The sequence below is a fragment of the Schistocerca cancellata genome, chromosome 1, assembly GCF_023864275.1.
Source record: "Schistocerca cancellata isolate TAMUIC-IGC-003103 chromosome 1, iqSchCanc2.1, whole genome shotgun sequence".
In the NCBI taxonomy this organism is placed as follows: domain Eukaryota; kingdom Metazoa; phylum Arthropoda; class Insecta; order Orthoptera; family Acrididae; genus Schistocerca; species Schistocerca cancellata.
In genome coordinates, this window is record NC_064626.1 from 511,244,786 (window position 1) to 511,268,780 (window position 23,995).

Sequence of the window (23,995 nt, forward strand, 5' to 3'; positions counted from 1 at the left end):
CTATAAACTGTGTATATGTCTTGACACAGCATAAACCACCGCGCACAACTTCGCAGACTAGAGTCATCCAGTACCTGTGAAAGAGCAAGAAACTTTACACATAATTTCACGCATATTCTGAACTTTTTCGCTTACATGCTTAATATGAAATATTTAACATGTTAACTAATTTCTAAAGTAGTCAAGTTTCAAGCTGTTTATACATGGGAGTTCGAGTTTTTAAAAGAATCGAGTGTTTATTGTTTATATACATATATACTAAATATGAAGCACAGAGCTTATCATCCGCAAACGGGTAAATATTTTTTTATGATTTGTCGCCGTTGCTTCGCACTCTACAACTGAGAAAGAATGCTTGACTCGAGGCACATGTATGATGAAAGCCTTGAGTGAGAAGTGGACATTCAGAAACTGTGATTCGGGGAACATGAGTCATACGGCAAGCGGCCAAAGGCTCGCGATACGGCAGCGCTTGCTGAAGTACACGTGCGCATGCACTTTTGTCAAGTAGACGGCGTACCCCTGCAGAATCGGACTTCTTAGCTAACTTACCCTGAGAGGTCGAGAATCACCGTCACGCTGTGACTTGCGTCGGTCAAGTGTTCAGATTGAGCAATTCGGCGCCTACACACGTCACGTCAGTAGTGACGTCAGCATAGCGTGCCGACAAATGCCAGCAACAGCTACTATCTTTTACAGGTGGCTTCTCCTTACAACACAGGAGAACGCATGTGCTACAAAAGCTTGGCGATTACAGCCGCGAACATGAACGACAAATGGGTTTATTTCCCTTTGCAATTCATACCCAAACCTCCAGATCTCCGACACTCAGATCGGTAGTGTCGATAGAGTATAAAACGAAAACTCCGTTTTAGTTCGTGCTGTGTGCTGTCGTCCAGTAGAATACGCATAAACGGTAATTAAAAGTAACACCAGCACTACTGAGCACATGAAGATCATATCCGTGAATAAATGCGCTAAAGATCTAGCGTTGTTGAGTTGGTAGAGCGTGAGGCCGTCGTACAAAAAAAGAACTTCTCGGAGTTTGTAGTAATGTTTTTTTGGCAGTCTGTTTTCGCTTCTTTAGATGAAAGCAGCAAACCTATAGAGTAAATTTGTATAGATAGGTGCAGTGTTCCGTCGCACATGTCCGACAGAACACCACACCTAACCATACAAACGTACTCTATAGGTTTGCTACTTTCAGCTAACGAAGCGAAAGCAGACTGCCAAAAGAACATTGCTACAAACTCCGAAAAGTTCTTTTTTTTGTACGACGGCCTCACGCTCTACCAACTCATCAACGCTAGATCTTCAGCGCATTTATTCACCGACATGCTTTTCCTGAGCACTGATAGACCAAAGTCGAAACAAGGCCCCTGGAGTAGACAACATTCCATTACGACTACTGATAGCCTTGGAAGGACCAGCCCTGACAAAACTCTACCATCTGGTGAGCAAGATACATGAGTCAGGCGAAATACCCTAAGACTTCAAGAAGAATATCATAATTCCAATGCCAAAGAAAGCAGATGTTGACAGATGTGAAAATTACAGAACTATCAGTTTAATAAGTCACGGCTGCAAAATACTAACATGAATTCTTTACAGACGAAAGGAAAAACTGGTAGAAGCTGACCTCAGGTAAGATCAGTTTGGATTCCGTAGAAATGTTGGAACACGTGAGGCAATACTGACCCTACGACTTATCTTAGAGGGACCGATGACTGTAGCAGTCTGGTCCCTTTAATCCCACAAACCAACGAACCAACCAACTTATCTTAGAAAACAGATTAAGGAAAGGCAAACCTACGTTTCTAGCATTTGTATACTTAGAGAAAGCTTTTGACAATGTTGACTGGAATACTCTCAAATTCTGAAGGTGACAGGGGTAAAATACAGGGAGCCAAAGGCTATTTACAATTTGTACAGAAACCAGATGGCAGTTATAAGAGTTGAGGGGCATGAAAGGGAAGCAGTGGTTGGGAAGGGAGTGAGACAGGGTTGTAGCCTGTCCCCGATGTTATTCAATCTGTTTATTGAGACAGCAGTAAAGGAAACAAAAGAAAAAATCGGAGTAGGAATTAAAATCCATGGAGAAGAAATAAAAACTCTGAGGTTCGCCGAAGACATTGTAATTCTGTCAGAGACAACAAGGGACCTGGTAGAGCAGCAGAACGGAATGGGCAGTGTCTTGAAAGGAGGATATATGATGAACAACAACAAAAGCAAAACGAGGATAATGGAATGTAGTCGAATTAAATCGGGTGATGCTGAGGGAATTAGATTAGGAAATGAGACGCTTAAAGTAGTAAATGTGTTTTGCTATTTGGGGAGCAAAATAACTCATTATGGTCGAAGTAGAGAGGTTATAAAATGCAGACTGGCAATGGCAAGGAAAGCGTTTCTGAAGAGTAATTTGTTAACATCGAGTACAGATTTAAGTGTCAGGAAGTCGTTTCTGAAAGTATTTGTATGGAGTGTAGTCATGTATGGAAATGAAACGTGGACGATAAATAGTTTGGACAAGAAGAGAATAGAAGCTTTCGAAATGTGATGCTGCAGAAAAATGCTGAAGATTAGATGGGTAGATCACATAACTAATGAGGAGGTATTGAATAGAATTTGGGAAGAAGAGAAATTTGTGGCAAAACTTGACTAGAAGAAGGGATCGCTTGGTAGGACATATTCTGAGGCATCAAGGGCAATTTAGTATTGGAGGACAGCGCGGAGGGTAAAAATCGTAGAGGGAGACCAAAAGATGAACACACTAAACAGATTCAGAAGGATGTAGGTTGCAGTAGGTACTGGGAGATGAAGAAGCTTGCAAAGGATAGCGTAGCATGGAGAGCTGTATCAAACCAGTCTCTGGACTTATGACCACAACAACAACAACAACATGCTTTTCCTGTGCTCAGTAGTTCTGGTGTTGCTTTTAATTACCGTTTATGCATATTCTACTGGACGACAGCACACAGCACACAGCACACTTAAAAAGTTTAAAAAACAATGTCATCAGCGGGATTTGAACACTATATCTTTGGTGCGACGACATTACGCTGTACCAACTCACCCACGCTGGATCTTCCAAATGGTCACTCACAGATAAGCTTTTCCTGTGCTCCGTAGTTCTGGCATTACTTTTAGTTATAGTTTACGCATGTTTTAATGGAGGACAGCACTTAGAATGAATTAAATGGGCGTTTTAGTCGATACTCTATCGACACACGTTTGGTACCGATCTGAGAGTCTGACATCTGGAGGTTTGGGTGTCAGTAAAATAAAAGGGCTATTTCAAAAGCATCACATTAAGTGACACGTGTTAAGTGGATGATGCACCTGTGGTGAAATCAACGTCACTTGAAGTTTTAGAAGTGGCACGGCAGTTCGCGTTCTCGTGTGTTCCCTTGTATATATGATAAGAGTTCGAATGTAATCTACACTTGGTTTACGTACGCTGTAGAACATCCAACGCTACGCATTGAAATAGAAATCTAGCGTGATTAATTGCAACCAATTTTGTAACGTTCTGCATGAATATAGAGTATGCTGCAATTGGGGTACGTACTCTTATGAAGGATATATTGCTACAAAAGATTAAAAAACAAACGAGCACCACCTATAACGTCTATACGAGAGAGACATACTTCAATAAAAATTTCGAGGAAAGTTAAGTCCGAGATGGCTCTCAATCTTGGAAGGTGAAATAACTTCTGGACGAAGCATTCTTACTTTTAAGTGAAGTTTTTACTTAAAGGTGGGATGCAAATTCGAACTGCTGTTTTCGCTCTTTTTGAAATAAGTAAAAATGAAGTTCGTCGATTTTTTAACTTATTTTTATCGTTTTAAATGGCACAGCGGCCCAAGTACCACCCCCGTATCTGCTAATAAGTATTCCTGTATCGTTCTGATGTGCGACACATCCGTTATTTGCATGACCGTGATTGAAAGGTGTTCAAAGAAAGTGACTGAACTTGACTTCAACACAGGAACAAAAATGCAAAATTAGAATGTGTGGGATAAACAAAGAGTGCACTATTTACACTAGTTGCGGATATTTTAAGTGTAAAAAGGGTTGCCATAACGGGAATAGACATCTTACAGCGAACTGGAAACGTCATAAAGTCAGAGGACTTCTCACAGCTCACACCCGTCAAAACAAGGACATTCGACGAGTATCTCATCGGAGTAATACGAACACGAATGCTTAAATCAATACCGCCTGACATGCCCTCAGCACAGATGTCTATAAGGAATTTATAAGCCTTCACTGAGGTTTTTGAGACGACCTAAAGCACTTCAGCAGTTGCAGATCAAAACAGAGCACAAGGTTTTAATGATTGTTATTAAATAAATAACTATTCAACTTAAACCAATGGAATTTTTGTCACATACATCAATTACGTACATTTTGAAAGTTAGAAGCAAGAAAATGAATCTATAATTATTAGTAAATTGATGTTCCTCGCCGTGATACTCTGTCTCTATGTGAAGGCTAATCTCGAGAACTACTGTAGGGATTCTGATACGGTTTCCACTAAGGTTGATTCATGGGAAGGGTTTGGTTATATAATCTATATTACAGCTATGTGAACCAAGTCGTCCGGCCGCAGACACTTAGTACTACCAGTGCGAAGCCGTTTCAATACAAACACCAATTATTTCTACTCAAAGATTTGCTAGTGTGGCAAACCATTTTATCCTTTTATAATGGCTCTGATGTCTCATCGTTTTTATATTGTTGTGTAATCTGTCCGAGCACTAATGATGAAATAAACGTTGTAACGGATATTGCCAACAGAAAATCCGAACTGCCAACAGAAAATCCAAAAATACTGGTCGGGATATTGCTGCAGCCACGCACGTGTGTAAAATCATTTGCACGTGATGGGATACGTTTCTCTGATCAACATTTGGAAGCCCTAGGAACGAATAGTCGACAATACCACATTGCATATCCACTTGCTTTCTGTTGTTTATTTGTGTTTAAACTCACAGAGAACTCGCTTACAGTCGATGGTTCTGAAACAATTTCAGGTAGAGCACAAAAGATCAATGAGGACAATAAAATAACTACGTAAACACTTTGGAGAGTGGAATCTAATCCGAAATGTATTGAGATTCTGTGATTATAAATTCGATGCCCATTATTATTTGGGAAACTGGAAATTAGTCGCTTTCCACAATGACACCGCCAGGCCCAATTCCTCAATTATGGTGGGCATAGTTAACAACAGGCAGTATATCAGAGTAATAAGTTCCGCAAAATATGTAGTTAATAACTTTTTTGTAATAAATAGAAGTTTATTACCGAACATAATATCCATGACCTTAGCACATTTGGTATAGCGAAAATACAAATTCTTCTATACCTTTCGGAAATAAATTTGTTTCTAATTCCACTTAATTCTAGTTTACTACACACAAAATCCCTTCACTCGAAGAAAAACTCCGTCCGTCCAATAGTTTTTTGGGGGTAGTAATTTCACGTGAAGCTAAATCTGCTGTAGGAACTATTTCGAAGCCGAGCTCGTATACTTTCGCCATAGAAATGGCCAATGAATAATGTTCCTTCTTCTGGCACAAGAACTTTTTGCATACTAAATCTTGGCCTCTACTGCTATAACTCGTCAAACTTTTTAAGTTTTTCCAAATAGTGAATCGTGATTACATCGTCCGGGTCCCAGTAGTGGATTGCTGTCTTAGCTGAATTGCACTTTCACCATGTTACTTTTTTGACATAAGTTTTTTCTTCGGGTTATAACTGTGGATCAGCATGTTTAGCATGATTCCTTACGATAATGCTTCAACTACTCAAACGTGATTTTAATTGTCCACCTCTAGCGTTTTCGGTTATGAGTCAACAAACGCGCCAGCCATCGAGCACTCAGCTTCCTCAAGAACTCTCACCAAATTACGATTTTATGCACAACTTCATTTAAGATTCCAAAGCGTCTCAATCGAGAGAGAGAGAGAGAGAGAGAGAGAGACCGCACAAGTAATAAATGCACATTTCACAAGTAGTGTTTCCACGTGAAGCAAGCCCACTTGATCAACGTCTAGAGTACCAAATCGGCTGGAGAACTGACAAATCGACAAGGTCTCCTGTTCGTAATCCTATCGACCCGGTAGAGGACGCCTGGCCAACTTCGTCCTCCCCTTCCTAATGAAGACTTGCAAGGGCTCTTCTGAAACAATGAATGCACATACCAATACAGTTGGCTCTACCCCTTACTAACAGCATGTGAGGCTCACACTGATGCAGAAAACCACCATTTCATGAGTGGAGTTCGACTGTTATGTTTCTACTGTATTATTTCTTCCATAGTCTCTAAAGCTACATTCATAAAACATTTTCTCAAAAAAACCGTACCCGCTTCGTCATTATCATCAAAACATTATGTCGCGAAGTTCACGCCACACAAATCCAGTGTCCTCGCCTTTTTACTGTATGTTCAAACTTGCACCTATCCTCAATCTGAATAAAAAGAACAATAAAATCTACGTAAATAGAACGTATCTGAATCATCTCCTTTTTGCTGATTGTATTTTAATTGCCTTTACTGCCTGTAGTGCACAGTTTAGACTCCTTGCATTATCACCTGCACATGGTTCTCAAACAAACTGTATGGAGACAATAGGGGACTGAAATAATGAAAGCGTCGAATATCTGCGGATCGAGAGGAAGTCTGTGTGAAGCAGGACTGTGCGTATTGCGGATGAGGCTTTTGTTATCTGCCGTATCCTTCCTTTCTCACCGTAGAAATACGGCAGGCCTCCATCTGCCACAAAAAAATACCCAACACTTTCCTGGGGCACCTCTTTTATACTAAGAACCACTGCAGTTTTATCGTAAAAGCCGCCGCCAGATTTGGAAGCCTTGAAATGTTAGTTCCTCGACATTAGTAATCAACTGGAGCGATGAATCAGGCTTTTAGAGTTTAATGAGTACTTATGGACAGACGTAAATAAGGTCTCACACACATTATCAACCGTTTTCAGATAAAAATTGAAAATGTCGGGAATGTCTCTTCATAAAATGGTTGACTTTTGATTGACCTCTGAAAGTATACGTTGGGCACGCACGACGCGCTAACACCCACATGTGCGCGCGCGCGCTTACATTACTTCATCCTTTTATGTTTTTGTTATGCTGCTACAAAAATTTTTATACCGCAACCGGAATATAGTATGGTGCATAGAACAGGAAGCATTTCACTCGTAAATAACACCAGATTGTGCGTCGAGACAGGTGATAAATGTGATAATTACTGTTGTTTCGAGCTGAGAGCCTAAGGACGGATTAAGAGATTATCGCTTTGTAAAACATCTTTGCATTACTTACGAAAACTCTGTTTGTAGTATGATCAGGGTGTATACGTGGACGAGAGAAAAAAAATCCCGTATTTTTCCCGGATCTCCTGGTTAAAAATACACTTTCTCCCGGACGAAAATACACTTTTCCGTGTTAAGTAACAGGATACCTTTCTTCGGAACTGTAAAACTTATTAATCCTTTCAGTGGTTGTGGTTTTATACACCGGCGTAGAATTTCCCGGCACTTTAGAAAACGAAACTCAGGGGGAAAAACACGTTTTGGAAATATGTCTGATGTGCAGCAACATGTACAGTGCATATTTTCGTATTACGAAAGTATAAATACGAATCCCACCAAACACCGCATGTTACTTTCCGAAGAATTGAAATCGAGGTTGCTATGCGCTTTTGTAAGCCAGTCGTAGCTCATGTCAAGCCATTTCGCCAGCCGATGACAGCGGATATTCGGAGCATAGGACACGTGATGTCGTCAGTCAATAGCGACATCACTGTTAAGCAGCGCGAACACACAAATAAGAAAAGGTACTGGTTTAAATTAATATACATAGCGTTGCTACAAGAAAAGAAAAGCTTTCACGTATAATGTTAGATTAATAAGCTGCAAGAGAAGCTAAGCTTTCACACATAATGTTGATCTTTTTTGCGCGTGTTACACTTACTTTAAGATACATCACACAAATGTGCCAGTAAAATTTTTAACAACGACATAAATGTCTGATCTTCTGGGCTCGAAAATATTCTAAATGGTCGTCCACAAAGATTTGATTTTTGAATGAGAGTCAACGCTGTGTGATTTAAGAAATTCATCGGACATTCGCGCACAGAGTTCATCTTGTGTAGAAGGAAATTTACTTTACTTGAAAATAACGCTGAATCAGGGCGTTGTCTAACACTCTCATTATCAACAAATGTTGATAATGATGAGTTTGCGACCAAGTGTTAACACGGCCGAAAATGGGACAAATTTTTGGTAACTTCTGGACGAACTCAAGATTGCTAAAATGTCGAGCAAAGGGCTTGCTACATTTGTGTAGTGAACAGAGGATGGCCGCACAATTCTAGATTAGTCTTGGTGTCTCTGCTGCAGAGAATGTGGTTTGGGGGCACTACGGATGTCAATATGACTAAACACAAACAAATGTTTATGTACTATCCTTCTCAATCTTTGGTTACTGTTGTTATCATATCGGAATCATATTATCAAATCGGAAGCTGCGAACACGCACCGTAGACTACATCTGGGCAAGCGACCACAGATAGGTTTTGGAAGCCGATTTGAGGTAGTTTCCCGACTTGAAAGCCCACGTGCCCTATATCAAATTATTTGTCTCGACTTTTGTCTACACTACTGCAGTACATTGTAAACAATGACCATGTACAGAATAATAAAGGAAATTCGTTCTGGGACAACCTGTATGTTATGTTTATATTTTAATTATTCATTTAACCTGGAGAGGTTAATGCCTTCATGATCCCTCTTGCATCAGACCACAGTTTTATACGTAATTACAAAACTTATTAAAATCACAGTTACTTTAAAAAAATCAATATTTTTAATACGATATCTCCTTCTCTCCGCATATATTAGGCATTTGGATATTACGCCCTCTTGGTTGAAATTGTTGATTTTCCTTGGCCTTTCTAAATACCTTCTTCCCACTGGGTAATACGAGTAATACCACCAAGGATGTAGGCAGCTAGTATTCTTAGCAATCGGAACTATAGTCCTTGTATCTTGATACGAACGCCGGCCAGGGTGGCCGAGCGGTTCTAGGCGCTACAGTCTGGAACCGCGCAACCGCTACGGTCGCAGGTTCGAATCCTGCCTCGGGCATGGATGTGTGTCATGTCCTTAGGTTAGTTAGGTTTAAGTAGTTCTAAGTTCTAAGGGACTGATGACCTCAGAAGTTAAGTCCCATAGTGCTCAGAGCCATTTGAACCTTGATACGAACGAGTGTTTCTGCTGTGTTGTCCAGGCAAGAGCTTCAAGGTCTAGGGAGCAGTAGTTATTGAGAGCAGTAGTGGGTCAACAATAAGATTGATCATCTGGACTATGAAGCCATCCTGTACAGTAAATGTTAATCTGAAGGATTTTTCGACGGCGTCATCACCTAAAGGGAGAATTTTTCGATATTACCGTCAGTTACCTCCCAGAAATAATCAGTAAGTCTACGTTTTGTTTAGGGTTCAATGACAGTTATCGCTAAAGTCAAGTAGTGGGTCAACAATAAGATTGATCATCTGGACTATGAAGCCATCTTGTACAGTAAATGTTAATCTGAAGGATTTTTCGACGGCGTCATCACCTAAAGGGAGAATTTTTCGATATTACCGTCATTTACCTCCCAGAAATAATCAGTAAGTCTACGTTTTGTTTAGGGTTCAATGACAGTTATCGCTAAAGTCAAGTAGTGGGTCAACAATAAGATTGATCATCTGGACTATGAAGCCATCCTGTACAGTAAATGTTAATCTGAAGGATTTTTCGACGGCGTCATCACCTAAAGGGAGAATTTTTCGATATTACCGTCAGTTACCTCCCAGAAATAATCAGTAAGTCTACGTTTTGTTTAGGGTTCAATGACAGTTATCGCTAAAGTCAAATACTGGTCTAGTTCCTTGGTTAGGACAATGGGATCAGCTGTACTTTCTGCTTTACCTATACTTCTCTTGATTACACACGCTGTTCCATAGAGCATCTGGCCTTTAAATTTTAGATTAATGTATTGGCATGTCTTAGTTATCGTTTCTCTCAAATTCATTGACTGTTTCGGTTTTGCTTGCAATCAATTTTATTTTCAATGGTAGGAGGTCATTTGTTAAGTCCTATGTGCATTGTCTCCGAGATTCATGAACAGTTTTAGCTCTTCCGTTAACCAAGGTGCAGGTCTTCACTTCAAGTTTCCAGTCTTTGGGGGAGCATATTTATTGTGTAATCGAGTTAGTTTGGGGGTAAATCCATGAGCTTGTCTTTTTAAGTCCAGGAATGAAATGGAAGTCGTCTCCCAAATTATCCATTCCAGGTACTATGTTGTCAGCTACAGTTCATTCTTTGGATATTTTGGAGAGTAAGTCATGAATATGATTTTGTGAGCTGATTCTAGGCACGAATTTTTTTGCTTGTGGATTTCGTGGCAAATATATTTATGAGGGTGTGACTGTAGGCTGCGTTATGGGTACGTGCAAGTTGAAATACTGTTCCATTTGAATAAGGTACTAAACCTGTGAACTTCAAAGAGAAGGGATAGAATATTTATGTATTACCAGCATTACTTGTATGCTCCTAAGTCGAAACGAATTTTGAAAGGTCAGTTTTGAAACAGGCTATCCCGCCTACTTTCGGAAGTCTGTAGAGAACAGAGATTACACAAATTTTATTAACGGATTTGATATTTACGAACGTATATTCGATTTATTTGTCTTCATTACTACTGGACGTGAGTAGCACGGTCGGTAATAAGTCAAAGCGTTTGTATGCTGCTACTCCGCATCCTCATCTGTTGCTTCTGTGGTGTCTTAAGACAATTGAGCCTATATTTACGGAACTGGAGAGCATGCTTGGCTTGACCCAGGTGTCCACGTGAGTTAGAAGAAAGACAAGGATGTCGATCTTCTGAAGTATATGGTGGAGTTCTTCAAAGTGTGTTGAAAGTAATGACCAACTGTGTTCTACAATAACAGTACAGAAAGATTGGTAGAACCTGTTACTGCATGAGTAGACAAGTTCGTAGCTCCTAAAGCACAGGTTTTAGAGTTCATTTGCACTGCTTTTTTCCAGCCTTTATCCGCAGCACTAGCCTGCCATTTCTTGTTCACACGCTATGTATCCCAAGTTCGGATATCACATTATTCAAAGTGTTTATCTTTCAGCAGTGAAATCCTCGTGTATTGTCAGACTTGTCTCCTCGAGTCCCTTAATCACTATGACTGTTTCAGAGCTCTTCGTATATCATACAAACTTCACGATTGTGGGTCTATGTTTCGCAGGTCATGACGACCTACATCCTGCTCTACAACTTCCGACCATAGAATGTGCTGCATGTATATTTTTTGTCACTTTAAGCTTTTACAATGTAAAATGTCTATGTCAACAGTAAATCTTTTAATTTTTCCAGCGTAATTTTCAGTGCTGCACAACAATAGGTTAACCACATTGCCTTCGAACAGAATAATTCTGAGCAATGTAAGGTACCGTTTTATCAAAATGGGAGGAAAGCGAAAATGCCGCTACTGTCAGCTACAATCAAAGCATCCTACAGTATTTCTGGAACGATGTGGGTCAGGAAGCCGACCAAGATCGCCATCAATGGATGAAGAAATGCAAGAAATCATTTTTCGTGAACTGTCCTCCCTGATGTCTGCTTCCACCTTAGGTGAATGTATCCTCTCAGAAAGAAAAATAGAGTCTCAAGCTGCATCCCACCTACCGGTGTCGTCAGGTGCTGGACCAAGTCCTGATTTATTTCCTTTTGTGATGGCCTCACCCGCAACTGCTTTTCATTCACCACAACCAATAAGTATTTTTTTTTAAATATATTATAAATCCGCTCAATTCAAATAAAAGTATAGCATTAGATGTACAGCTTTTAAAAATGATTTGCAGAGAATACCACCATTTCTCTATAGCTGAAGATACAGAATTTAAAAAAAAATTACATGTTATTTGCTCTGCCCAAATTTTAATTTACCAAGTCTGAAAACATTCTCAAACTCTCTAATTCGTAGTTTCTGTCATGAAATATTCGATAAAATTAAAAACGATTTGGCCACCGATAAGGCAGTCTGCGTGGACGAGTGTAAATAACATTAGTTCCTATGCTCTCACAGCACATTTCATAGATTAGAAGAGGAAACTAAAGTCATGCCTTTTACAGTGCTCACAATTCGAAGACAGACGCACTGCACAAAACATCTCAAACTGAATAAAATGTATTATTGCCAATGCAATATCGATCTTAAAATCACCTCCATAGTAACAGAAAAAATGGTTCAAATGGCTCTGAGCACTATGAGACTTAACTTCTGAGGTCATCAGTCGCCTAGAACTTAGAACTAATTAAACCTAACTAACCTAAGGACATCACACACATCCATGCCCGAGGCAGGATTCGAACCTGCGACCATAGCGGTCGCTCGGTTTCAGACTGTAGCGCCTAGAATCGCACGGCCACTCCGTGTGGCATAGTAACAGACAATGCGTCAAATATGAAATTAACTGCCACGCTTCTCAAATTTCTACATATCTCACGCTTGGCACATTCTTTAAACGTCACTGTGTAATATGCAAAAAATATTCAAATGTGTGTGAATTCCTAAGGGACCAACCTCCGGCGGGATGGGACCGCGAAATCCGTGACTTGGAGCTTCTAACCGCGCGGCTACAACACGCAATTCAAAAGTCCATACAGAAAACCGTTGAAAAGGTCAAAAGAATTATGTTTTTCAAGGAGAGACCCTTTGCTTTAAGCAACTTGCCGAAATTCAAGAAAATTTAAAAGGTGACAAACTGAAACTGAAAAAATATGTCGCAACAAGATGGAACTCTACTTACAAAATGCTGCAAAGATTTACTTCAAATAAAGATCACATAACTTATTGCCTCACTATTTTAGGAGGAAAATCAATCAGCTTAAAAGATACCACCTGGGAGATAATGCATTAGGCTTTACAAATTTTGAAAAATTTCGGTGAGGTAACCAAAGAGGAATCCTCCGAGAAAACAGTCTCACATTCAAAAATTAAAATCTTGCCAAGTTTAATTGAATTAAAGGCAAACATAAAGAATGCCCTCAAGAAACAGTCACTGGTTTACAGTTGCCTTAAAGGGTTATCAGAGTGGTGTGGCGTTATCTCCAGGAACGAACTGAATGATCAGGCACCGTTACTAGACTCTCATTTCAAAATGCAAGGGTTCAGCAGACAAAACATTTCAAGATTGCTATATGAAGGGTACAGCAGAAATGAAAGCGTTGGCAGTTCAAAAACAAAAAACACAGACAATTTCTCAACCAGTTACCACAGTAATGCATGAGACTTCTTCAACCTGGGAGGAGTTTGATGGAACTATTGGTCACATTCAAGCAAGTCACGACACGGAAAGTGCGGCAATTGTCGACTTGGTCAAATATTTAGCGGAGGAATAGTTGTCTAGAAACAGCGATCCCTTAAACTGGTGGGAAATAAGAAAATTGCTGTGGCCAACGCTGTATCAATTGGTTCGAAAAGTGTTATGTATCACAGAAATATCAGTGCCCCGTGAACGAATATTTTCAGGACAAATATGCACTGAGAAGAGTAACAGACTCACATCGACTAAAATGCTGGGATGGTTCCTTTGACAGGCCACGGCCGACTTCCTTCCCTAATCCGATGAGACCGATGACTTCCCCCAAACAACCCAATCCCAACCCGTTAAAGCACGATTTCCATTTATTTTGTTGTTATTGATCTGGTGAATCTAATTAAACATGTCCCAGATGTATATCTGCAGTAGTTTACCAGAACACCCAGAGAAGCAAAGAAGCAATTTGGCAAAATTTTTTAATTTGTCAATTACTTGGCGCAATTTTTTTTTTAATTCCAGACAATTGCACAAAGTTTTCAACAGAAGTTGTAGAGAATTAGTTTTGGAAAAATGATGGTAATAACGTTAACTGAAACTGTATGAATGTGTCAGATAATCTGCTTTTATTAATACCATAGCACACATGAATTCATGTTAAACTAGAAAAAACAAAGCTCAGTTTTAAGGAAGTTGCACAGTGTACGTCAACTTTACAATATCCTCACAATAAATGTTGAAAAACATCTCCACCGAGTTCAGTGCATATAGCTGCACGTGTATGAATTGATTTTGTTGCTCGTTTCAGTTTCACAGGGTAGTTCTTAATTTCGTCTATTGCATTCATAATGCTGGGGAAGGGGAACAAGGTCACCTTGGATTATGAGGAGGAACTGATGCCACCATCGAAGGGCGGCAGGGGAGCGGCTATTGACGTTGATGTTGGAGGCAATCGCATGGAAGGAGAAGGTGCGGTCAGCGTGGGAGATGAAGGGAGATGAAGTCATATGGGATAGGAGAAGTGGGGCAGACGCAGATGGTGGCGCAGGTAACATTGAGGGAGGGGAAGAAGACGCTGAGGATAAGGTGTTCGGTGGATTAATTGAGGAGGGGTTGTGGCCGGATGGGGATGTGCTTAAGGTGGCCGATGGCGACTCCAACCTGCGCTCGGGGACCAGGAGCATCAGTTCGGTGGAGAATGGTGCGGATAGTATGGTGGGTCTGGAGAATGGTTTCGATCAGGGGGAAGGTATCGACTCGGTGGTGGGAGAAGGTGTTCATGAGTAGATATTTGTTGGTGTGGAAGGAGCGGATGTTCTGGAAGAGGATGCGACACTTGTGCCGCGCCATGAAAGGAACCAGAGGGGGCTGAAGAGAGGGGACGGAATAGGCTTAAACTACGGTGTCGAGGCAGGTTAAGGTGAAGTGGGCTTGGTTGTGAGAATAAGTGGCGAAAGTGTTGAGGTGAAAGACGGAGTGGGCGGCGAGGGAGATCTGTTGGAGGGTGTGGGGGCGTTGGAAAGGGTGAATGTTTTGGAGGACTATGGTGAGGAAACGGATGATGTTTTCAGCCATGGGGGGTGGAAAGAGGGAAAAAATGACTCAAAGCACTATGGGACTTAACATCTGAGGTCATTAGTCCCCTAGACTTAGAACTACTTAAACCTGACTAACCTAAGGACATCACACACATCCATGCCCGAGGCAGGATGACGGAGGGAATTGTTAGGGTGGATGGGGGGACCGATGGGACGGACAGATACAGTAAGCTCAGGGGTGGCAGGAGGGAGTAGGTGGGATGGAGACCATTGCAGGTGTTACAGGAAAGAGGGGTGGCGAGGTTGGGGCAATTTTTGAGAAAATGGAAGGCCTTGCAATGGAGACAGGTGGGGGTTGTGCCTCAAGAACTGAGTTGTATTTGTGTGAACTGAATAAACGAAAAAAAGTGGTTGCCCTTTCAAAACGCTGTAGAAATAACACCACTGGTCTGAATGACGTCAAATTGCAACTGAATATTATCGGAGAAGGAAAACATATGGCAGAAGCAGCAAAATAGTTTGAAAATTTATCAATAGATGGCGCTGTATGTGTCAGAATACTTGAATGAAAACACCTGTCATGCGCACGACCCATGTAAGTTGGTATGAAAACGCCGGGTACACGGCTTTTCCTCCTTTCGCGTCTCAATGCACGATCGCGAACTGTATTTCAAGAATGATGACTGTGCACGCGTCGCTCTGCAGAAGTTCCGGACATTGAAGGGTTTGAAAAAAGGCATTGGTCCGATGACCGCCGTGGGCCTGGAGAAAATGATTCAGAAATTCGAAAATACGGGTTCTTTTGGTGTGCAATCTGGTAGAGGGAGGAAACTAATTGATCCGACGTCAGTGGAAGCAGTGGCCACAGCATTGCAGGAGGAGACGAGAGGTGGTGTGCAAACGTCTAGTGCACGGAGAATTGCCCGAACATTGGACATACACGTGAGCACGGTGCGTAAAATCCTACGAAACATCCCTTCTTTGCCATCCGTCCAAAAATACCCATGTGCACGAGTTGCTTCTTGTCGACCTGCCAGCAAGAGAGACCTTTGCTTTAGAATTTCTTGCTCGCATGAAAATGGTTAATGATTGGCCGTGGAACATTTTGTGGACAGACGAAGTCCACTTCCATCTGACAGGATATGTCAATACACATTATTTCGAATATGGGCAACGGAAAATCTTCACGCAAATCAACCAGTACAACTTTATCCTGAAATGGTCACTGTGTGGTGCGGGTTTACGGCATCATTTATAATAGGTCCAAATTTTTTCGAAAAGACAGGTGCTTCCGGTCCTGTTACCTGTACCGTGACTGGTAAACGCCATGAGTGTCCTTTGCGCAGCCACGCCATTCCAGCTCTCCAACAGCGTGGATGTGTGGATGGTATTTTTATGCAAGATGGAGCACCTCCGCACATTGCAAATCCAGTTAAGCAGTTGCTGAAGCGCCATTTCGGAAATTCTATAATTATCAGCCGCCATTTCCCTACAGCCTGGCCGTCACGATCACCTGATCTTAATCCGTGAGACTTCTGGCTGTGGGGCTATCTGAAAGACGTTGTGTTCAGTGTTCCGATTGCAAATTTAGCTGCATTGAAGGCAAGCATTTCGCAACACGTTCTGAACGTGACCCCGGAAACACTTCGATCAGTTGTGGAACATGCTGTTCCTCGATTTCAACTTGCAGTAAACGGTGGACAACATACTGAACATGTTTTGTGCCAGTCACACGGAAATTAATAATCCGATTTGTTTTGATTGATGCTTTTTATGCGATTTCTGGCCTCAGGATAGTTAAAAACCGATGTGATTGATGCTTTTTAAGCGGGTTTTGGCCTCAGGACAAAACCGATGTTAGTTATGCTTTTTATGCGGTTTTTGGCCTAAAGACAATTACAAACCGATTTTTCCCATCAGATGTGATATGACCTTGCCGTGGTGGATGGGTTTGCGTAAATAACAGTATCACACCTGTACACCCATGCACTCTGAGTAGTACAGTTCGTTTAAAGTCAAACGTACACCTTAGGCGTTGTTGTATGACTTATTTGCCATTTGTAGTCGACCACTACTAAATTATGATGCTTACAGCGCCATCTATTGCTATATTTTGTTACTATTTATTTTCCTTCTGGCATACATTCCACCCCTGTCTCCGATAATATTCCGTTGCAATTTGACATCATTCTGACCAGTGGTGTTATTTCTAAAGCGTTTAGAAAGTTAAACTTTAATTATAATCACCATGTATATAAGACGCCTCTGTGTGTTGGCTGGATTTACATGTATCGAAAGTACAGAAAGCTACCGCGGACGTGGTGAAATCGATAAAATAAAAAAAGACACTAGGGCTTTTTTAAATTGTAATTACATTCTTTATTCATCGACAAATACGTGATGGTGGGAGGCTTTTTTGCTACTGGGTGGTGCGAGTGTGGACGTGTCGTAATTTTTTGTTATAGACCTCTAAACGACGGTCAGAAATGCTATGCTGCTGCTGCTTGAACATAAAGGTACTGTGGCTTCTGTTCTGACATATCACCAGACGTTCGTGAGAACTAATCAGACTACTATTCATATAAAGAAAATTACGTATGTCAGGTCATACGGGGAGGATAGATTTGATGTGGTGAATTGTGATTTGAACGCATTGGGGAGTGTATCCAAACGTAAGGGTCTATAGATTCATCTTGTAAACAGCTGCACAATATAGCAATGCGATGGTTCAACTCGATCTGCTGTAGTGTACAGATAGGACGGCCAATACGGCTGTAACAAAATGGATACACAGAACGTCCCCTCATCGGCTCCCCTAAGCAGATGTTCACGTTTGCTTTGTTGCACTATCGACTCCGATGTTGATTTCAGAACGCCAACCCATATCGCTGAACTCTTTCCAACGCCTTCGGCTGCGAGAGCGCTCTTGGTTGTCACGCTTGTGTTTTACAACACTTGTTTGAGAGAGTCTTGGCAGGCTGCAGCACCTTCCAAAGCGCTGACTGGAAGATTTAAACGTCAAATAATTTCCTAGAACTGAGGCGAATCAAGACATGTAGCCGCTGTGTGTGTGGGCATACCATAACTTTTTCGCGTGCTGTACACATATAACCGGTAACTGCATTGCTTGTCTGAAATGTGTGTGTGTATATATGTATTGCCGTGTAAAGCTGCCGAGGCTGATATTCCGGCATGTCCAGAGAAAATGAATGTGTGTCCTATTGCGAGAGAGGTATAGATTCAAACATCGATAGCCGTAAAGAATATGACAGAGATTTTACGTGGAAAATTATGTCCGCTACTGACATTGAAATTTCAAAGTGAGATTCGTTCCAGAATCACAGCCGTCAAGAGTACACAATTCCAGTACATCGTTCGATGTCAAACTGCAGCGGCAATCGTAATATTTAATTGTACTTACACTGAAAAATGTGTGCCTGGTACCCAATATTATTTTGAGTCTGGAGATGGCCGTAGAAAGCATATCGGCAAGCAAGCAGGTTGGGGCCAGAAACAGAATCTCACCGGACGCCTTTGTTCCCGGCTGGGGGGCTTGCCCATACTTTGTACACCAGTTTAGACAGCACTTCGGTCTGTCGCGGCTTATGATGATTTGGCTCGCGGCGTCCCCTGGTCGCGTGAATAGTGAACTAATGCCCAGTTGCGTTGGATCGCCTTCGGGACATCGTGTGTTGCGTGTAAACTCTGCGGAAATCTGAGAAGATTCAATAAGATGAATGTTTTTGCTGGGAATATTGATAGCATTCGAACTCCTACCATCGTTCTGGGACCGGGACCTTCACGGCCGGCTAACCTCTCTGTGATTGACACGCGCTTCCGCGGCAGCAGTACTCAGTTACGTTCACGGCAGTAGTTTCCTCCAGTCTCTGAGCATTGGCACTGTACTGCAGTACCGGTGCGTTGCTTGTGGACGTCCGGAAGGTGAGTACATGAGATGTAAAACTCTTTTGAACGATCTCAGGCACCTAGCCATGAATGGATTATGTTTCTCAGTACATCGCAGCAGTATTTGTTGTTGTTACTATCCAATCACGCGGTCTCTTTCTTCGTCCTGGTGTAGGTGAGGGAACCAGTCAACTTAGGAATTGTGTAATTCTTTTAAAAAAGAAAATACACTTAACAGACGTGTAGTGGTCGGGAGCTCTATAACCGTGACTGTATAAATTCACGTCGAAATCTGAAATTCCAACTATCATTTCACACATCACCGCTTCCAGCTTGACGTCAAATAATAATGGGTGGACTATTTCATGAAACTTCTCGTCAAACACACAATGCTGTTGTTTATGCACGCAAACTACTGTGCAGTGTCTGTCTTTTTTATTTTTCGAGTAGTTTTAAACTGTGCGAATCAAATTCTTTAAACGCCTATATTAATGATTTAATTAATATTTCCTGGGAAAGATGTGCTGAAGCAACATTTGTGACATCTTCAAGATGTGATATTCCGCATCAGATTTAATAACTTCTGAAGCAGTTAGTTAAGAGTGCGCCAGGAAGGCTGGGGCCAGCTACCGCATCTGCCTTTTATCCTCTATATCTCGATCATGTGACCGAGATTTAATTATTTGTCAACTTCAGCAGCATTTCTGGGTCGATTCCCTGTTGGACATTTGCTTTGGCAGGAGGGCGTCTCTCGCGTGCGCCGGTATCCAACAGGTTGGTTCATAAATACAGAACACTTGAGATGGAGGTGGGCACCGACAGGAAGTGTGTTTTTGTTAGGGGAGGGCTTAGCTCGCTGCTACTTGTCGCGGCCGGCACGAACACTGATGGTTCCAAGTCCCCGACGCTTAAGCCAGAGGACGCTGCTGCACGGGCAGCCTGTGCGGGTGGCGACAAGTTTTTCTGGTATGTCTAAGCTCTCTTCTACCAGACGATAGGACATACGAGAAACTGTCATCGACAACCAGGTAGATGCACAGGACTTCGTTTGTATTTACTCTGAACCAGTGCAATTATCGAGGTAAAATTTTGAGTGTAAATATGCGATAAATACACTGAAGAGCTAAAGAAACTGGTATAGGCATGCGCTTTCAAATACAGGGATATATAAATAGGCAGAATACGGCGCTGCGGTCGGCAACACCTATATAAGACGACAAGTGTCTGGCTTAGTTCTTAGATCGGTTACTGCTGCTACAATGGCAGGTTATCAAGATTTAAGTTAGTTTGTGATACTCTGTGCACGAGCGATGGGACACAGCATCTCCGACGTAGCGAAGAAGTGGGGATTTTTCCATGCGGCCATTTCGCGAGTGTAACGTTAACTTCAGGAATCCGGTAAAACATCAAATCTCCGACATTGCTGTGGCCGGAAAAAGATCCTGCAAGAACGGGACCAACGACGACTGAAGAGAATCATTCAACGTAACAGAAGTGCAACCCTTCCGCAAATTGCTGCAGATTTCAATGATGGACCATCAACAAGTGTCAGCTTGCGGACCATTCAACGAAGCATCATCGATATGGGCTTTCATGAGCCGAAAGCCCACTCGTGTACCCTTGATGATTGCACGGCACAAAGCTTTACGCTTCGCCTGAGCCTGTCAACACCGACATTGGGCTGTTGATGACTGGAAACATGTTGCATCGTGGGAAAAGTCTCGTTTCAAATTGTATTGAGCGGATGGACGTGTAAGGGTATGGAGACAGCCTCATGAATCCATGGGCCCTGCATGTCAGCACGGGACTGTTAAAGCTGGTGCAGGCTCTGTAATGGTGGGGGACGTGTGGAGCTGGAGCGATATGGGACCCCTGATACGTCTAGACACTCTAACAGGTGACACGTACTTAAGCGTCCTGTCTGATCACCTGCATCCATTCATATCCATTGTACATTCCGGCGAACTTGCGCAATTTCAGCAGGACAATGCGATACCACACACGTCCAGGACTGCTACAGTGTGGCTCCAGGAACACCTAAACAGTGGCTCCAGGAACACTCTTCTGAGTTTAAACACTTCCGCTGACCACCGAACTCCCCAAACATGAACGTTATTGAGCATATCTGGGATGCTTTGCAACGTGCTGTTCAGAAGAGATCTCCACCCCCTCGTACCCTTACGTATTTATGGGCAGCCCTGCAGGATTCGTGGTGCTAATTCCCTCCAGCACTACTTAGGGCATTAGTCGAGTCCATGACACATCGTGTTGCGGCACTTCTGCGTGCTCGTGGGGGCCTTACACGATATTAGGCAGGTGTACCAGTTTCTTTAGCTCTTCATTGTATGTTAAGTATTAAGTAATATCGTAAGTTTAACACGCACGAAGGATTTGAGTCCCGCTGCATTTTTGTTGGTTCTCACATAATTTCAATAGTGTGCAATTTAATTTGAACAAGATGGTTTAACTGCAGCTGTGCACATTTATTGCTATACAGTGTGTACAACTGACTGAATATTAATAACTAATGCGTCCTCCTCTTGCTTTAATGAGCTTCTGAATACGATATGGAATACAGCAGATTCGAGCAGGTTGCAGCAAATGTTTCCTAGTTCGTCGTTATGAAACCACACTTTTACTACATTCAGTAGCAGGTCTTCTTTTTTTTGTGGCGGCGTTCGTAGCGACAAACACTTCGCTGTAGAAACGGCTTACGAAGTCACCGCCACACTTTTAATAGCGGGCCGACCGGTCCGCTGGAACAGTGAACAGAAAGATGAAAACCCAAACACTCTGATTAAATAAAAGTCGGTAATTATCTTTATTAACGAAGATACAGAAACACAGTAGTGAACTCCGTGTCTACAGAAATCTGTCTAGTTCGAGTCGGAGCGGCTAGGTCAGCGTCGGCTGACGACAAACAACAACTCTGCTGCGATGAACACACAACTGACTAGCAAGTACACAAATCGGTGGCGAGTATACAACTGAGCGGCGAATACAGAACTGTCCTAGCGACTCCAGCGCTTAAGAAGCCAGAAGCCAGCGGTAGCGCGCGCAGACTTGCGGCCATTTCCTGTCTCGCTGGCGCTGCTTATGCGGACGGCGTCCGGACTTTGATGCTGCCAACCTTTTGGCAGCGGGCTCGGTTGGCATTACTGGCTAGGATATAACACTTTTGTTGAACAAATCCATTTTACCAAGACGCCTTTTCATCACAACAGTCCACAAGTTCGTGATGGGATTTAAGTCTGGTGAATTACCAGGCCAATCAAGAACATTAATGTTGCTTGTTTGACTGCTTTAGAAGTGTGACATAGGGCCAGATAATGTTGAAACGTTCCTCCACCATCTGCAAAGGTCTGTACGAGTGGCACAATCCTGCGCCTGACTTCCATGTATTTAGTTGAATTCATTATGTCTTTAACTGGAACTAGTGCTCCAGCGCCACTTGCCGTTAAGAAATTCCAGAAACTTTTTTTAGCAGCTATGCTCTCACTGCCTCTTGGGTGCTCCGCCTGACAAGATTTGCTCTGTAAACTTGACCAATGAAATGTGACTCATCGGTAAAAACTGTACGTTTGCAGTTATTGGATGTCGTGTACAGAAAATTGGAATAGAGATCAACATAAACATCATTTCTCCAATATACTGACGATATGGTTGCACTATCTGTCGGAGGATGGCATTCACCTATCGTACAGCCGTTACGGCGCCTTCCATGACCACCAGCGGCGTACGTCGGTCCCACATAATGCCACCACAAAACAGCAGGGAACCTCCACCTTGCTGCACTCGCTGGACAATGTGACTAAGGCGTTAAGCATGAAAACCACACATTGCATGTTGTACCACCATACAGCGAGACCTTCAGAAGTGTTGGTCCAGAATGCCGTACATACCGGTACCTCTGATACCCAATAGCACGTCCTCTTGCATTGATTCATACCTGTATTCGTCGTGGCATACTACCCACAAGTTCATCAAGGCACTGTTGGTCTCGACTGTCCCACTTCTCAACGGCGATTCGGCATAGATCCCTCAGAGTGGTTGGTGGGTCACGTCGTCCATAAACAGCCCTTTCCAATCTATCCCAGGCATGTGCGATAGGGTTCATGTTTGGAGAACATGCTGGCCACTCTAGTCGAGCGTTGTCGTTATCCTGGAGGAAGTCATTCACAAGATGTGCACGATGGGGGCGCGAATTGCCGTTCATGAACACGAATGCCTCTCCAATATGCTGACGATATGGTTGCACTATCGGTCGGAGGATGGCATTCACCTATCGTACAGCCGTTACGGCGCCTTCCATGACCACCAGCGGCGTACGTCGGTCCAACATAATGCCACCACAAAACAGCAGGGAACCTCCACCTTGCTGCACTCGCTGGACAATGTGACTAAGGCGTTCAGCATGACTGGGTTGCCTCCAAACACGTCTCCGACGATTGTCTGGTTGAAGGCATATGCGAAACTCATTGGTAAAGAGAACGTGGTGCCAATCCTGAGTGGTCCATTCGGAATGTTGTTGGGCCCATTTCTACCGCGCTGCATGGTGTCGTGGTTGCAAAGATGGACCTCGCCATGGACGTCGGGAGTGAAGTTGTGCATCATGCAGCCTATTTCGCACAGTTTGAGTCGGAACACGACGTCATGTGCTGCACGAAAATCATTATTCAACATGGTGGCGTTGCTGTCAGGGTTCCTCCGAGCCATAATCAGTAGGTAGCGGTCATGCACTGGAGTAGTAGTCCTTGGGCGGCCTGAGCGAGGCATGTCATCGACAGTTCCTGTCTCTCTTTATCTCCTCCCTGTCCGAACAACATTTCTTTGATTCACTCCGAGACGCTTGGACACCTTTCTCGTTGAGAGCCCTTCCTGGCACAAAGTAACAAAGGCGGACGCGATCGAACCGCGGTATTGACCGTCTAGGCATGGTTGAACTACAGGCAACACGAACCGTTTAACTCCTTCCTGGTGGAACGACTGGAATGTGCGAGATATTGTGGTCTCCTGCTCGTCGTCTACGCAGATTCACCATGAATGGAGCAATGGACTGGCTTGGTTTATACTATTTAGTCGTGTTGTTCTTCATAAAGCTTCCTGAAACTGAGGAGCATTCTTCCACCCAGTCCGTCAGATTATTTCTCGTC

The 23,995-nt window shown here is 42.7% G+C and overlaps 1 protein-coding gene across 3 annotated transcripts in view; it reads right to left on the bottom strand.

Moving 5' to 3' along the window:
* LOC126178231 (uncharacterized) overlaps positions 1-23,995 on the bottom strand; it is a 401,103-nt gene that overhangs the window by 221,889 nt on the left and 155,219 nt on the right. The window lies entirely within an intron of this gene.